Here is a 12477-nt window from a genome sequence, read left to right on the forward strand (position 1 = left end):
ATAATTCGTACAATATTGGTTGTGTTTGCTCCTCTAATGCCGATTCTGGTCACCGTCCTCTCAAATTCTACGACTTTTTTCGAACTTTTTTATGATAAATTTCTACGTCAACATTAACAAACGCTACATCACTATAATTGTTATCTTCTCAAGAGCTATCCAATGCAGTTACCTAATTCATTAAAAAAAAGGACTTGTTTCAATATCTCCGTTGATACCAACGCTAAAAACATTAACCAAATAAAATAGTACGTGCCCCTCAACGCTTTAACATTTGCCGAAAACCACGTTTCGGTATGAGTAACCGTTCACTAAATAAAACGGGTGATACATCTTATGTGACTCATCCTCTGTAGCCGGCCGCGGAGGCCGAGCGGTTCTAGGCGCTTCAGTCTGGAGCCGCGCGACTGCTACGGTCGCAGGTTCGAATATAAAAATGCAGTAAATGAAGCAGGCAAAAAGGAATACAAACATCTCAAAAACCAGACCGACAGAAAGTGTAAAATGGCTAAGCAGGGATGGCTAGAGGACAAATGTATGGATGTAGAGGGTTATCTCGATGGGGGTAAGATAGATACTGCCTACAGGAAAATTAAAGGGACCTTTGGAGAAAAGAGAATCACTTGCATGAATATCAAGATGGAAACCCAGTTCCAAGCAAAGAAGGAAAGCAGAAAGGTGGAAGAAGTATGTAGAGGGTCTATACAAGTGCGATGTACTTGCGGACAATATTACGGAAATGGAAGATGATGTAGATGAAGATGAAATGGGAGATACGATACTGCATGAAGAGTTTGACAGAGTACTGAAAGACCTGAGTCGAAACAAGGCCCCAGTAGAAGACAAAATTCCATTAGAACTAGTGTTAGCCATGGGAGAGCCAACCCTGACAAAACTCTACTATCTGGTGAGCAAGATGTATGAGACAGGTGAAATACCCTCAGACTTCCAGAAGAATATAATAATTTGAATCTCAAAGAAAACAGGTGTTGACATATGTGAAAATTACCGAACTGTTAGTTTAATAAGTCACGGCTGCAAAATAATAACACGAATTTTATACAGACGAATGGAAAAACTGGTAGAAGCCGACCTCGTGGAAGATCAATTTGTATTCCATAGAAATAGTGGAACACGTGAGGCAATTCTGGCCCTACGACTTATCTTAGAAGCTAGATTAAGAAAAGGCAAATCCACGTTTCTATCATTTGTAGACTTAGAGAAAGCTTCTGACAATGTTGACTGGAATACTCTATTTCAAATTCTGAAGGTGGCAGGGGTAAAATACTGGGAGGGAGGGGCTATTTACAATTTGTACAGAAACCAGATGGCAGTTTTAAGAGTCGAGGGACATGGAAGTGCAGCAGTGGTTGGGAATGGTGTGAGACATGGCTGTAGCCCCGTCCCCGATGTTATTCAATCTGTATATTGAGCCAGCAGTAAAATAAACAAAGCCACGCGGGATTAGCTGAGCGGTCTAGAAGCTGCAGTCATGGAGTGTGCGTCTAGTCCCGGTGGAGGTCCGAGTCCTCCCTCCGGCATGGGTGTGTGTGTTTGTCCTTAGGATAGTTTCGGTTAAGTAGTGTGTAAGGTTAGCGACTGATGATCTTAGCAGTTAACTCCCGTAGGATTTAACACAGATTTTTTTAAAGGAAACAAAACAAAAATTCGGAGTAGGTATTAAAATACATGGAGAAGAAACAAAAACTTTGAGGTTCGCGGATGACCTTGTAATTCTGTCAGAGACAGCAAAGGACTTGGAAGAGCAATTGAACGGAATGGACAGTGTCTTGAAAGGAGGATATGAGATGAACATCAACAAAAGCAACACGAGGATAATGGAATGTAGTCGAATTAAGTCGGGTGAAGCTGAGGGAATTAAATTAGGAAATGAGACACTTAATGTAGTACAGCAGTTTTGCTATTTGGGGAGCAAAATAACTGATGATAGTCGAAGTAGAGAGGATATAAAATGTAGACTGGCAATGGCAAGGAAAGCTTTTCTGAAGAAGAGAAATTTGTTAACATCGAGTATAGATTGAAGTGTTAGGAAGTCGTTTCTGAAAGTATTTGTTTCGAGTGTAACCATGTATGGAAGTGAAACATGGACGAAAAATTGCTTGGACAATAAGAGAATAGAAGCTTTCAAAATGTGGTGCTACAGAAGAATGCTGACGATTAAATGGGTAGATCACATAACTGAGGAGCTATTGAATAGAATTGGGGAGAAGAGGAGTTTGTGGCACAACTTGACGGGAAGAAGGGATCGGTTGGTAGGACATATTCTGAGGCATCAAGGGATCGACACTTTAGTACTGGAGGGCAGCGCGTGGAGGATAAAAACCTTAGAGGGAGACCAAGAGATGAATACACTAAGCAGATTCAGAAGGATGTAGGCTGCATTACGTACTGGGAGATGAAGCAGCTTGCACAGGATAGGGTACCATGGAGAGCTGCATCAAACTGGTCTCAGGACTGAAGACCACAACAACAACAGTCCCTAAAAGTAGGAGTACCGTTTTCCTCTCAGAAATTTACCCACAGTGAAAGGTAAAGTGGTATAAATCCAGAGTTTTACCAATCATCTTATAAAAGTTTTGGTGAAGTTGAATGCCTAAGGAGGGATACACTTTCTAATAATCTCCATAACTGCAATTTGTTTATAAATGTGATATATTAAATGTGAGTCTGCACTTATTGCTCACATCATGCACTATTCGCGCACAAATTGAGTGAAAATAATTACATTATTGTTAATTATTTGAATGCTACGTACTACGTCTGTCCAATTGTTCAACAATAGTTTCAACTACTGATTACATGTAAACAGTTGTTTCTAAATGTCGAAATTTCTAGTTCTTGTCATGATGATATTTCAAGAGGCTTTGTCATGGTGCATGTCTGTTTACTCGATTTCACGTTTCACGTCATTTTCCTCTGCCACGGGGTCAACACGTTCAGTTGCCGATTTCTGAGCCGAGCTTGCAGTTGCCACTTGGTTGAATAAAGCACGGTGCATGGAGAGGTGTGCATCAGGTGTCATCATATCATTCTTTTATGCCTCGGTAACAGGTCACACAGTGTTGTTGAGAGGGATGAGTTTTATGGTTTATGTAATCAATATGAGACATCACTGCTTGTTTGGTGTTGGCTTTAACATCAATACTGAGTGCAAACGTCCCATACAAAGACAATTTCTGCTATAATAGCATATGAATATTACAAATATATTAGCAGAAAACAATTCTAAAAAGTAATAGCAATGTCACGACGGTTTATGTAGTTAATATGAGACGTCACTGCTTGACTGGTGTAGGCTTAAACCTAGACTTCAACGCTGAGTGCTAACTTCCCTTACAAAGACAATTTCTGCTACAATGACATATGAATATTACAAATCTATAGACAGAAAACAATTCCAATACGTACTAGCACTGTCGCGATGCCGTTTTGATTTTATAGCGAAAACAAACACGCAAAACAAAGCAGAACAACAAGAACAATTGGTTGTGCCGCTTGACTTGCACCATTCTTCCCACCAACGCAGTTTCACTCTGGCGTGAGAGGAAGAAGGTATTTGGATCTCCCAAGTGGCTACGGTGGAAGTTACCGTTATACCATCTTTCCACAACAAATTTCGTGCATTGTCAGTAAACTGAGACGTGTAACTCAAAAATTAATTTTTTTTTGACTTAGTCCAATTTGGTTCTCGGCGGCTCGCATACACCCGTCAGAAATTTCGACCCGTCAGCCTTGCGGCTGCTCTAGGCCAGAGCGTTAGGCAACCCCTTCGACACACTTGCGTGGAGATGGCCTGCATTCGTGCGCTCAAGGAGTCATGAGATACTTGGTATGAAAGTTTCTGACGGGTAAGTTTTTAATGCGTTCAACAATGGTGCATGGGTGGTATCGAGGATGTTGCCGACTTGGGTGGTGATAGAGGGACACTTTGTCATTTCATAAGCGCATGTGTCAATGCTGAACCCTGCAGTTGGTCACGCCACAAGAGGAAACGAAGAAGGAGGGATAAAAAAGTATCAAAACACTTTTCTACTTCTGATCACGTTCAGTTTTCATCGAATGGTTGTGGTCAGTCCCTAGTCATTTCACCCTGTACACGATAGAAAAAACTGCTCTCACGCTGTACTTTGAACGAAACTTAAATCTTATGCGTCGCAATAGGAACCAATTATAGTGTTTCGAAAAAGTTATCCCTGAGTTCTGTTGCGCAGTGTATTTGCATCAGTTACCTGATTCTAATTGAGATTCATTTCTTTTGTTACCATAGTGTACTACTTTTTTTTAAAACTTGTTGTTAAGTTCTGAATCACTATGAAAATCTTACGATGATCTGAATGAACACTTATGCAGTTTTTCAGACAGTATGTCGTTGTAGAGGACTGGTTCATTTCCAAAATCTGTAACTATTAATGTTCTTTTCCAAGCTCAATAATATGCTACAAGAACAGCAAGGGTCCCAACACCTTACTTGGGGCATGCCTGAAGTAGCTTCTATTTCTATCCATGGCTCTGCCAACCCAGGCACAAATTTTATTTGCTACTCCATCTGATTCTACTGTCATTACTAAGCGCTGGTGTGGTACTGAAACGATATTTTTAATTCGAGGAGTATGTCATCGACACGTTTGGCTTGATCAACGGCGTTCAAGGAGCTACGTGAGAATATCGCAGGTTAGGTTATGCATGATTAGTATTTTCTAAATCACTGCTGATTGACGTTGAGATGGTCATATTCTCTGATATACCCCATTATTTTGAACTCAGATTATGTTATATGATTCTAGTACAACAGATGTTTGTCAGTGACGTAGGACAGCAGTTTTGTTAATCTTTTTCTGCTATCCTCCTTGCTGAAGGGGATAACGTATGCCTTTTCGGTCGCTGGGTAATGTTGTTTGCTCTTCGAATCTATGGTATACTATAGTTAAAATAATAAATAACTCAGCAACAAATTCTGTAATGAATGTGAGAAAGATCCGCTCGGGTCCTGGAGCCTTGTTTAATTCTAGCGATATCAGTTGTTTCTCAACACCACTGACACTAATGTCTACTGTATGATACTCATCTTTGTAGGAGTGTGAGAAGAAAACTGGGAGAGAGCATTAGTAGCTTCCTTAGGAAAGGAACGGTTGAAGATGGTGTTCAGCATTTCGTAAATATAACAGTTCGAAAATAAGGCACCTGGCTCCGAATTACTGTCGAAATGAGCTGGGAAATGTACGATGGTGTGCAAAAGTAATGCCTCCGAATATGTTATATAAAAGTTCTTAAAGATTTTTAAATAAATGAAACGCTATTAACATTCTACATTGTTAGTCTTCAGGTGTACATATTTAGGTCCCAACAGTGTAGGGAAAGATAGATTGCTACTTACCACAAAGAAGACATGTGAAGTTGTAGACAGGAACGATTAAAAGACAGTAGCTTTCGGCCACTGCCTCCACACACACACACACACACACACACACACACACAGACACACACACACACACACACACACACACACAGGACATACACTTACAAGCACACCTCATACACCCACGACCACCAACTGTCAACTCCAGCATCTCGGGTCAGAATGCAACATCACCTGGGATGCAAGCAGAAATCTGGAGGGGATGGAGAACGGGAAGGGGAAGGGATAGTAGAGTACTGGTGGGGAGAGAGACGAACGCTGTCTGTCGAAGTGTGCAGGGACTAGACTGAAGAGAGGACTCACGTGTGTTATGTTCAGTTGTATGTTGTACCACAGAGTGGTCTACTTTGCTCTTGGCCACAGATTGGCAGTGGCCATTCATCCTGGTGGATAATTGGTTGGTGGTCATACCAATATAAAAATATGTGGAATGACTGCAGCAGAGCTGGTAAATTACATGGCAGCTTTCACAGGGGACCAGCCCTTGATGGGATAAGACGAATCTGTAACAGGACTGGAATAGGAAGTGCTGCGCAAGTTTTGCACCTCAGTCTTCCACAGGGATATGATCCCTGTGGTAAGGGATTGGGTTCGAGAGTGGCTTAAGGATATACTAGGACATTGTGGAGTTTGGGTGAGCTATGGAACACCGCTTTCGGAAGGGTATAAAGTATCTCAGGTAAGATGTTCCTCATTCCATGTCATGGTGATAAATAATCAAAGCCTTGGTGAAGGATGTGGTTCATCTGTTCCAGTCTGGGGTGGTACTGGGTGACGAAGGGGACTCTCCTTGGTGATTAGTTTTTGTGGTGGTGAGAGGATTGGAGTGGTGAGGGGGATGGGAGATCTGTTTGCAGTCTAGGTCTGTGGAATAATGCCTGTCTGTGAAGGTCTTGGTGAGACCCTCAACATACTGAGCAAGGTGGTTTTTGTTACTGCAGATACGCAACCCCCAGGTAACCAGGCTATATGGGAGGTATTTTGTGGTGTGAAAGGGATGACAGCTTTCAAAATGAATGTACTGTTGGTGGTCGATGGGTTTAATGTGGTTAGAGGTGCGGATGGAGCCAGCAGAGTGGTCAACATCCAGGAAGGTGGCACGCTGGGTTAAGGGGGGCCATGTGAAGCAGACGGGAGAGAATGTGTTGAGGTTGTGATGGAAGGAAGATATGTGTCTTGGCCCTGTGTGCAGATCACCAAGATACCACCAATGAACGTGAAACCGGCTGGAGGTGTTTGGTGTTTTGAGAGGCCGGTAAGGTCTGCTCTGGATGGCCTTCAAAATCGTTCACATATGAGGGTGCATTGCAGGTGGGCACGGCTGTGCTGTGGACTTGTTTGTACACCTTCCATTGAAATGAGAAGTAGTTGTGAGGATAAAGTTATTAAGGTGTATGAGGAAGGAGGTAATGGGTTTGGACCGTGAAGGGCATTAGGATAGGTAGTGTTCAATAGCGGTAAGACTATGGGCTTGAGGGGTGCTGGTGCACAGGGAGGTGGGCGAACAGTGGTGAGTAGGGACCCAGGAGGTAGAGAGGTGGGAATGGCAGAGAGTCAGTGAAGGATGTGGTTGGTGTCTTTGATGTGGGAGGCTAGATTATGGGCAACTGGTTGGAGGTGTCAGTCTATATGAGTGCCAAAAATTTTTCAGTGGGGGCATAATAACCAGCCACAATTATGTGTACAGGACTGTTTGATTTGTGGATTTGGGAAGCATATAGAACGTGGAGGTGTGGAATGTCATAGGGATGAGGAGGAAAATGGATTCAGGGGAAATGTTATGGAAAGGGCTTAAGGCTTTAAGTAGGGATTGAAGTTTTTGTTGGAGGTTTGGGATGGGATCACTGCGGCAAGGTTTATAGGTGGAGAAATCAGGCAATTGACAGAGGTCTTCTGCAAGGTGTCAGTGCGATTCATAACAACAGTGGTGGAGCCTTTGTCTGCAGGTAGAATGATTAGGTCAGGATTTGTTTTGTGTATGGCTGTTCTTTCTTTTTCTTCTTTCTTCTCTGATTTTGTTACTTATTTCTCAACATAGTCACCCAGGTGATGAACACATTTCTCCCAACGAGAGGCCAGTTCGTTGATACCGTCATTGTAGAATGTTCGACTTTGTTAACAGAGACACAGTCTCACCTCTGCTTGCACCGCTTTATCACTACCAAAGTGAAGTTCCCGAAGTTGTTCGTTAAGTATCGGAAACAGATGAAGCTCGGATGGGTCAAAGTGGGACTGTATGTAGGATGATCAATGACAGTGAACACAAGGGCTAGGAATTTTGGCAGGTGTTGGAGCGCTTGTGAGTGGTCTGTCATTGTCATAGTGAATGACAGGGTGTTCCATCTGTGGACGAACTCTTCGAATTCCAAACTCGATTACAGCACAATGTTTCCCACTCTCCGACATAGTTATGTTACGCACCACCATGTTACATTCTACAATTCGGTGCCCTCTAGTGCCAGAGGGCTGCAAATATGTAGACACGAAGAATAAAGAAGTAGCCTGTTAAAATCGTTTTTTTTATTTAAAAAGCTTTAAGAGTTTTCACATAAAACATTCTGAGTCATTACTTTTCAATTTCAGTCATTTCCAGTCCTTTTGAATTTCAGATAATACAATTTTAATGACAGTAGTTCAAATCTGTATGTGGTTGACTCAGTCCGAGTTCTCACAATTTGCCAAATACTGAAAGAAGATGAGTGACTCCTACGAAACGATACAGCCAGCAGTCCACTACGGACTGCTACGCCGTATAGCTAATTACTTACTTTAGTTGTAATTCAAGTAAAGTAGAAATACATTTGCGTTTGTTTTTATGAAAATACGTCATACCTCATCTGCACATAGCAAAAATTTTTCGATCCAACTGCGGTAGTAAATTACGTTGATCTACAACAACAAAGTCGATCCCCGGTATGTTTCCAAAAAGGCTAGTACCATAATTTGTAATAGACTCATTAACCTAACAACACTAGGAAATTAACTGCAAAAGAATGTTGGAGCAGGCCTCGGGTAGACGTTTTTCTCTGAATCCAGGAAACTTTGGGTAACCATCTACTCCTACCCAAAATCTCCTGACTGGTGATCTTTCGTGGCGTTCATTGCTGGAACGTCATTTCGTCCAACTTGGCGTGAAGGTTTAATACGTAGGGTTTTTCTTTCAGTAGAAATTATTGTTAAATATGTGACCCTTTCTGTTGATTGTCGCTGCTGCAAGCACCCAACAAATAGCAGAGTATACTCGTCTTTTCTTATTTTAGACATTCGAAACACACCATAGTTAAAACTCCAGACCTGTTTCACGAAACTGCTATAAAAATGTTGCGAGTGGTAGTTGAACCTGTATTTAAACAAAAATTGGGGTTTTCGTGTTAGTTCTTTGGACCTGCTATGATTTATTACAGATGAAAAACATTGAAAGAAGTTTGCGTAATCTCAAGCGGGGAACGCATGTGTGCTTATTTCGGGTATTATCACGGTGCGACTTGGCATATTTCACCTTAATTTCTTTCATCCGTCTTTTGACCAATATGATGCTGCCCGCCACTAATTCCTTTCCGTGGCAACCTGTTCATCTCAGAGTAGTATCTGCACAAATCGTCCACGATTATTTGTTAGACTATTTCAATCTCTGCGTTCCTCTCCAGGTTTTAAGCTCTATAGCTTCGTCAAGTGCCATGAAAGTTGTACTCTGATATATTAATGTATAGTTATCACACTATTCCTTCTTGATGTCAATGTTTTCCACACGTTCCTGTATTCGGAAAAACGCAAGAAACGTCCCAGTTCCTTATCAGTTCACCTAATTTTCAATACCTTTCTGTAGCTAGGTATTTCAGAGGCTTCGATTCTCGTCTTTTGTGGTTTCCCCACAGTTTGCGGAGTGGCCCAAAGTTTATTCTCATACATTTATTCCTGAAATTAGGGCCGATGGGTAATACGAGTACATTTCTTTTGGCCAGGAATGACCTCTCTGCCTGCCCTTGTCTACTCCTTGCGACGTCCTTACTTCGACCATCATGTGCCGTTTTGCTCCCGCTGTAAAACCATTCCTTCATTTCGCCTACATCGGTGTCGCCAGTTTAGATATTAAGGTTTGTCGTTATTTTCATTTCAAGTAATCGCCAGAGGTAAAATTTCTAGTATATCTTCGATAACGAGCAGTCTTCAGAGACTGGGGTTTTATACGGAGTGCCCCAGGGAAGTGTGAGAGGACACCTCTTAATCACTATACACATAAATGATCTCACGGCTAGCGTGAATAGCAATGTGCAGCTCATTTTTGCTGGTGCTGTTGTACGCGGGAAGCTGCCGTCGTTGACTGTAAGGGAATACAAGATGACTTACACAATATTTCTAGTTGGTGTGATGAATGGCAGTTTTATCTAAATGTAGAGAAAAGTAAGTAAAGCAGAATGGCAGGAAAAAGAATCCCATATAATGTTGAATTAATGCATAACTTGTGTAATGATGGAAACAATCACTTAGGTTTAACATTTGGGTGTAACGCTGCAAAGCGATGTGAAACAGAACGACTCCGTAAGACTGGTAGTAGGAAATATGAATGCTCGATTTCGACTTACTGGGAGAATTGTAGGTAATTGTGGTTCATCTGGAAAGAGAACGTGTGAAGAAAACTAGTGCGAACCATTCTTGAGTACTGCTTAGAGTGACTGAAATCCCCAGCAGGTCGCATTAAAGGAAGAGATCAAAGCAGTATAGAGGTGGATATGCTAATTTTGATACCGGTAGGTTTGATCAATAAGCGAGTACTACAGATGTGCTTCGTAAAATCAAGTGGGAATCCTTGGACGGCAGACGACTTTATTTTCGTCGAACACTATTGAGAAAATTTAGAGAACCGGGGTTTGAAGTAGACTGCAAAACGATTCTACTTCCACCAACGTAAATTTCGCGTAAGAGCCACAAAGATAAAAGAAATTACTGCTCGTACGGTGGTATACAGACTGGCTCCAGCTCTCTGCTGATATACATCTACAGAGCGGCAAGTTAAGCGTGTGTTTTCCTCATACTACAGTTACTAAATATCGTGATTATTTTTCTGTTTAAAAGGTTTAATCTTCCGATTTAGTACGTGTAAACTCATTCACTCTGTAGCACAGTTGTACAACCAGCTACATAGCTAACGCTTCAATGTCCATTGATGACGCTCAAATTATTCGTGGGACCGAGAGCTGGCTGAAACACGAGGTCGAAAGCTCTAAGATATTAGCGAGTTTAAGAACCTTCAACATTGCAGCGCGTCAGCAATCGTTTGTTAATATATTAATGGACTGAGATCCGCCTCGATTGCGAAAAAACACCTAGTGTTTACCTAGGTTTCGGTGTAGATAACTACACCTTCTTCAGAACAATAAACTCAAAAGTGTCTATAAAGACCTTTGTCAATAATTAAAAGCTCAGCATAGCTATATATTTATAAAAGAAAAAGATGACACATAAAAGTACATGTGAACAAAGTCAAAAGAATAACTTAACTTAATGGTGTACACTCCACCTCACATCAGCATGTGTTCGATGGGCCGTGTCCCGTCGCAAACTGCGGCAACCAAACGGTAGCTCGCTTACCAGCTAGACACGCTATCTATGCACATGCGCAAGAAATAGGAAGTTACTTAATGCGCGTGCGCATAAAAATACGAGAAAGCCCGTATATTCCCAAACGTGGATCAACGTATTTCTTGCGCATGTGCATAGATAGCGTGTCTAGCTGGTAAGCATAGCTACCGTTTGGTTGCCGCAGTTTGCGACGGGACACGGCCCATCGAACACATGCTGATGTGAGGTGGAGTGTACACCATTAAGTTAAGTTATTCTTTTGACTTTGTTCACATGTACTTTTATGTGTCATCTTTTTCTTTTATAAATATATAGCTATGCTGAGCTTTTAATTATTGACAAAGGTCTTTATAGACACTTTTGAGTTTATTGTTCTGAAGAAGGTGTAGTTATCTACACCGAAACCTAGGTAAACACTAGGTGTTTTTTCGCAATCGAGGCGGATCTCAGTCCATTAATATATTAGCGAGTCATGGAACGATATCGGAATGACAGGTTAGAGGCCGTAGCAGGGGGAGAGTTCATTGACAGAAACATGGTCTCTATTGAGCTCGAAGTTGAGTGTGACAGCGAAGATATTTGGTGGCGTGCAGCAGGAGATATTATCACCGGCCATCAGATTCCGCTGTGATGGTTCTAGAGTCACTCAAAGAAAGTCTACGGTCAGTAGCGAGTAAACATCTTGATCATGTAATACTAGTTGGATACGACTTTACCGAGTATAGGCTGGGACGTCTATGTACTCACTGAGGGAGGTACAGACAGTTATGCGAAATACTATTGAACACGTTTTCTGAAAACTACCTCGAGCCGCCAATTCGGCAGTCATACGCAATGCAAATATATTACAGCTTGTAGCTACTTATAGGCCGGACCTCATGGACATTCTGAGTACAGAAACGGGAATTAGCGATCATGATGTCATTATAGCAACTATGATTTAAGAAAAAAAAACTCCTTCCGAACAGGACATCATCCTCAGCTCATAGCCGCCACTGCATGTGGATATGGAGGGCATGTGGGCAGCATACCGCTCTCCTTGCCGTATGTCAGTTTCCGAGAACGGAGCCGCTACTTCTCAATCAAGTAACTCTTCAGTTTGCCTCACAAGGACTGAGTGCACCCCGCTCGCCAGCAGCGCTCGGCAGACCGGATGGTCACCCATCCAAATGCTAACCCAGGCCGACAGCGCTTAATTTCGGTGATCTGACGGGAACCGGTGTTGCCACTGCGGCAAGGCCGTTGGCAGCAACTTTGATTACGAAAGTTAATAAATCAGTGAAGGAGGCTAGGAGGGTATTTCTAAATGTGGAAAAAGGTAAATGTTGATTCATAGAACAAATATTTAATGTTCGGATACAATAATGCTATTGTCCTGCTTGCCACAGTCTAGTCGTTTAAATATTTTGTGCGTAACGTTGTAAAGCGATATGAAATGGAATCAGCAAGTGACAGATGTG

At 42.0% G+C, this 12477-nt stretch overlaps 1 pseudogene; it reads right to left on the bottom strand.

The window, feature by feature from the left end:
• Positions 1 to 12146: 12146 nt before the first annotated feature.
• Positions 12147 to 12264, bottom strand: LOC126274471 (5S ribosomal RNA; annotated as a pseudogene).
• Between the last annotated feature and the right edge of the window lie 213 nt (positions 12265 to 12477).

The sequence above is a fragment of the Schistocerca gregaria genome, chromosome 5 (assembly GCF_023897955.1).
Source record: "Schistocerca gregaria isolate iqSchGreg1 chromosome 5, iqSchGreg1.2, whole genome shotgun sequence".
Taxonomy (NCBI): Eukaryota; Metazoa; Arthropoda; class Insecta; order Orthoptera; family Acrididae; genus Schistocerca; species Schistocerca gregaria.